We start from the raw sequence: 5765 nt of genomic DNA, 5'->3' as shown, positions 1-5765 counted from the left end.
GAGATCGTGACCTGGCTGAAGTCGGACGCTTAACCGACTGAGCCACCCAGGCGCCCCATAAAATGTATCATCTTAACCACTTGGAAGTGTGCCATTCGGTGGTATTGAATACATTTGATTTTTTTTTTTTAATTTTTTTAAATGTTTATCACTGAGAGACAGAGAGACACAGAGCATGAGCAGGGGAGGGGGCGAGAGACGGGGAGACACAGAATCCGAAGCAGGCTCCAGGCTCCGAGCCGTCAGCCCAGAGCCCGACGCGAGGCTCGAACTCACGGACCGCGAGATCGTGACCTGAGCCGAAGTCGGACACTTAACCGACTGAGCCACCCAGGCGCCCCTAACTAACCGTGTGATCCTGAGCAAAGCAACTCTCTGGGTCTGTTTCTTCATTTTAAAATGAGATGTCTGGATGGGTGGATGGATGGATGGATGGATGGATGTGTGGATCAGTGAATGGGTGGGTGGATGGATAGATGAATGGATGCACGGGTGGATGGGTGGTTGACTGGATGGGTGGACAGGTGGGGGATGGGTGGGTGGGGAGGTGAAGAAGCTTGCCAGACACACTGGGCAGAGGGAGGAAGGAGAGCTGGGGGCGGTCTAGGTGCTGTAACTCTTCTATCTGGCTGCTGCACATTTCTGATTACCTCAGTCATCTTCCCTGTCTCACCTCTTTGTCCACTGCTTTCTTGCAAGAGCAGCTTGGTAAGGTGCTTGAAAAGATTGATCCAGGAGTCAGAAAACCTGGAGTTTTCTTCTCCCATGTTTGTTGTACCCTGGGCAACTTTTGGGCAATTCAGAAACTCTCAAGGTGTCAACTTCCTTAGCAGTAAAATGGAGTTAATGACGCCTGTCTCGTCTACTCCGCATGGTTTTGTGGGAAGCCGGGGTGCCTGGGTGGCTCAGTTGGTTGAGGATCTGACTCTTGATTTCAGCTCAGGTCATGATGCCAGGGTCCTGGGATCGAGCCCCGCCTTGGGCTCTGCACCGAGCAGGAAGTTTGCTTGGGATTCTTTCTTTCCCTCTGTCCCTCTCCCCTGCTCTCTCTCTCTCTCTCTCTCTCTCAAAAAAAAAAAAAAAAATTATATATGTATATATATGATAACAGGCAAAGAAAACAGTCTGCAGTCAGGAAGCCCACAACCAGGGTCAGGTTTTGTGAGGTATTATTGGACTCATTCTCCTCTCCTTCCTTACTCTCCTCTACAGCTGCCCGTGGGGCTCCTATGTGACTTTCACAAAACGTTGTTCTGGGAAGTTTCACAGCTCCCGAAAGCAGCCGAGTAACCGAAATCACAAGAGAAGGGTGTGTTACCGCGGTGGCTCATCACATGTCGGGGGAAAGGGCTTTTTTGTTTGTTTGTTTGTTTTATTTTTGCTGTTAGGGCAGCGAAGCCAGAAGGCGTCCAGTTATCGCAGGGAGAGTCGGCGCCAGGGGCTTATCTTCGCGAATACGTGTGGTCTCCCGCCCGAACTAAATGAGGCCGTGGAAAATTTCCAGCGATAGGCCGAGCCAACAGTTAAGCATTTGTGGGGTAAATCAGGTTATCTGTGGAGAAACGACAGGGCTAGAAGATGGAGACTGAGTTGTCCTCTGGTTAAACATCCGCGTGGAGTTCGTAAGAGAACTGTCACACCTGATCCCTTTACCCCCAGCCGGTCACTCTGGGTCTTCTTTGTAAATAATTCCTATTTTTAAAAAATTTTGTAATGTTTCTTTTTGAAAGAGAGCGAGGGAGTGGGGGAGGGGCAGCGAGAGAGGGAGACACAGAATCCGAAGCAGGCTCCGGGCTCTGAGCCGTCAGCACAGAGCCCGATGCCGGGCTCAAACCCACAAGCTGTGAGATCACGACCTGAGCTGAAGTCGGACGCTCAACCGACTGAGCCGCCCAGGCGCCCCAATAATTCCTATTTCGTGGTGTCATAAAATCTTTAACTGACCTCTTCTGGCCTTCCCCTTAGTTCGGTGGCTCTTGAAATGTGCCCTTGGACCGGCGACATCAGAGCCTCACCTGGGAATGTGTTAGACATGTTGTTCTTGGGCCCAGCCTCAGACTTACTGCATGAGCAGCTCTGAGAGTATGGCCCAGCAATTTGAGCACAAGCCTTTCCGATGACTCCGATAGACCTACAATTTGAGAACCAAGGTCCTAATTCATTACTTCCGTAAATAGCATACCTGCAGGATGATCTTTGTGGCCCCCCTCCTTGACTACTTCTGGTGACAGGGAGCTCACTACTTTACAAGGCATCTGATTAGAAGCCCTCATGGTTAGATATTTTCTCATTATGAGATAAATCTGACTTTTTGTCGCTTCTACCTGCTGGCCTTGGCTGTATCCTCTGAACACGGTTCAGAGTTACAGCTGAATGGGGATCACCGGTAACTAGGCTAATTCCTCACCTCGTAGGAGCTGGGTAAAAGCGAACACAAGAGGAGAAACTGGGAGGGAGGCCAGGGTGTCGCATTTTCTTCTCAGCCAAATAAAACAGCAAGATTAAGGGCCGTCCCTGGCATTTGTGAGATTATGATAAATATCAGTATTAATAACAACAGTGACAGTAATAATTACCCACAGCTCGATTTGGATGCAGGTCAAGAAACCATCCGAATCAAATTACATGTAAGGAAAATATGTGTCTTCGGTGCTGGGAACATTTTCAAAGAGGAAGAAAAATGGACGCGGTGAAAAACATTTCACCTTCCAGAGGGAATAACTTCTCCTTTCCATTCCAAGGAGGGAGTGAGAGAAAGGGGTCTCCGGGCGGGGTGGCGATATTTTATGGTGAGGGCCCAGCCCCGCTCTGACTCGACGTGTGAACAGGAAGCAAGGCTGGCGGGGGAAGAATGAGCCTTTTCCTGGTCACCCCTCAACCAGGGACGCTTTTGAGTCAGACACACTTGCGTGGCCAGATTTTGCCAGCGGCGGTCTTTTCTGTTTGTCTCGGGCGGCCATTTGGCAGACGGGACGAGGAGAGCGTGTCCCATTGCCCCCAGTGGGAGGCTGGGGGGTGTGGAGGCTCCTGGCCTCCAGGTAGAGGCCGCTCCGGACTCAGCTTGGCCTTCCTCTAAGTCTAATCTTGTTCTCTTCTGATGCCAATCTCTCCCCTCTTGGGGCCGAAAGCCCCAGCGGCACTAGGCATCGCCAGGCCCACCCTCACCGATGATTTTTCCTCCCCCCCCCCCCCCCAGTTTGAGCCTGGAAAGTGTTTACTTCCTGTCGAGCCCCAGGGACCTGCTGATTTTGCCCATTACTGCAAATTGCTGCTCTTGGGTGCTTTGCATTTGTTATTAAGATGCAATCAGGGTTTCCTGACTGATTAGCAGTCTCGCCCCTCAGCCCCCAACCCTCGCACCTGACTGAGAGGCAGTGGCAGTGGAGAAGGGGGACCCCTGGCTGCTGGGCGTCTGGGGGCTCTCTGCTCTGTCGTGGGGGCCCGGTGGGGGGGTGCTCATGGGTTTGGCTGAGCAGGTTAGGAGAGCACAGGAAGGAGCTAAGACGCCCTGAGCTCCCCGCCGAACCCTAGGCCTGCCCCGAGAAGGAACTTGGGGTCTCTCAGGTTCCCGGGAATTGCGTGGGTGTTGGGCCGTGTGACAGGCCTCCGGAATGCTGACGGCTGATGGGCCAATGAGGCCGAGGCCAGCCCGAGCCGGGCCTTCCGGACGAATAAGCACGCTGTGTCTCTTCAGGCTGAGTTGGCAGGATGATGAGCACATGGGGGGCGGCCCGCCAGGAATCATGTGTCAGTCAGCTTCTGGAACTGCCCACCAAGACAGGCCCCCTCCGCCTCCCCACCCGAGGGCCCCTTCCCCGGCGCCCGCCCACCCCTGTCAAAGCCGCTCAACCCCTTCCTGGGTTCTGTCCACCCTCAAAGCACATGGACACAGACACCTCTTCGCACGCTTCCGGGGGCTTCTGCGCACACACGCAACCGGCTCCTGGTCCAAAGCCTGTTTCCTTGCCAACATCTGTGACCCGTGCCCTGCTCCTCTTTGGCTTATCTTTGTTTTTGTTTTGATGTTTATTTATTTATTTTGAGAGGGAGGCAGAGAGAGAGAGAGGAAAAGAGAGAATCCCAAAGCAGGCTCTGCCCTGTCAGCACAGAGCCCGATGTGGGGCTCGATCTCACGAACGGTGAGGTCGTGACCTGAGCCGAAATCGAGAGTCAGACGCTCAACTGAACAGAGCCACCCAGGCGCCCCTTTGCGGTTGTTTTCTAAGTGTCTCTGTTTTCATCAAGCAAGTGTCTCGCCCTCACGGAGGCTTCATTGTCGTGTGAGGCACAGAAATCTGGCTGAGTCACCGAGGAGCGCAAAGGTGAGCGGGCTGGGGAGGGCCAGCACCGCAGCCATCACAGACCCAAGCGCAAAGGCCTGGACCCCATCCCCGGCTGAGCAGGGTGCTGCCCCGCACGAGTGAGAGCTGTGTGGGGACTCTTGTGGCCGAGGGGCCCCGGGTTCCTGTGTCACCTGGTTGTCACTAGATGTGCCGAATGTGTTTTGGGAAGAAAAAACAGGGGAGTGTCGGAAGGTAAGGGAGAAAAGTAAGGAGGTGTGATTTTTGCACAGGAAGAGTGCCCGGGCTTGAAATGAGCCGGGCAGTTCTAAGTTCGAGCCCTGCGTGTTCCATTTACTGCCTCTGTTAACTGAGCCTGTTTTCCCCACTTTAGAAGGGAGATAATAGATCTATCTCACTGGGTTATTATGAGGCAAACACAAGGAAATAGATACAGAGTACATAGGATTTGCTTTTTGCTTTTGCTTTTGCTTGGGGGAAGGGGGGTGTTTATGACAAGAGCTTTTTAAGAAATCAAATCATGTTTGGCATCATTCAAAGACCAAGAGGAAGCCTTCCTAAAGACTGGAAGGGCTTGTGGCTGTCTTGTCTTCCCACGGTGAAAAAAGTTGTTTTTTTTAAATTTTTTTTTAACGTTTATTCACTTTTTGGTAGAGAGAGACAGAGCATGAGCAGGGGAGGGGCAGAGAGAGAGGGAGACACAGAATCAGAAGCAGGATCCAGGCTCTGAGCTGTCAGCACAGAACCCAATGCGGGGCTCGAACTCATGGATGGCGAGATCATGACCTGAGCTGAAGTCGGACCCTTAACCGACTGAGCCTCCCAGATGGCCCCAAAGTTCTGTTTTTTAACTCCGGAGTTGCATTATTTTATCTTCCCTACTAACGATATTCCTTTTGCCTGGCATGCTGCTTCAATAGCCCCCAACTGACAAATGCAAAGCCTTGTCCCGAGCTTCTCCCTGGCTCTTCAGGGAGCCCTCCTGGGAACAGCTGTAAAAACGGGTTGTAGGGCCAACAAAAGAGAGAGCAAGATGGTCACTGTCTTTGGCACAAGGAAACATGTTGGAATGCGTTTAAGGGGAAAAGCAGAGGATGGGAATTGGGTGAAAATGTAGGGAAGAGCTTTTCCAAGGATGTACGTGGTGAAACGGGCTACCAATGTGTCAACGGGCACGTTCGCTTGGCTGAGTCTTCTCTAGGTATGAACTGTGAGGCATCGGGCGAGAAATACGTGGAACTAGACTGCCAAATTATAATTAGAATATCAGAAGGAGAGGAGAGAGAATGAAACCGAAGCAGAAATTTTAGGAGTTAAAAGTGAAGAATGTCCTTCAGTTGAGAAAAGATCCAGCCACAGGTTCTAGAAGGTTCCCTAATAGGATAAATACAAGATAAAGGCATCTCGATATATCACAGTCTAATACACCCCTGCAAAAACTCAAGACAGAGAAAATCTTAAAAA

Source organism: Herpailurus yagouaroundi, unplaced genomic scaffold (assembly GCF_014898765.1).
Source record: "Herpailurus yagouaroundi ecotype Mexico unplaced genomic scaffold, PumYag 250, whole genome shotgun sequence".
Lineage (NCBI taxonomy): Eukaryota > Metazoa > Chordata > Mammalia > Carnivora > Felidae > Herpailurus > Herpailurus yagouaroundi.
Note: the sequence above shows the minus strand (reverse complement) of the source record.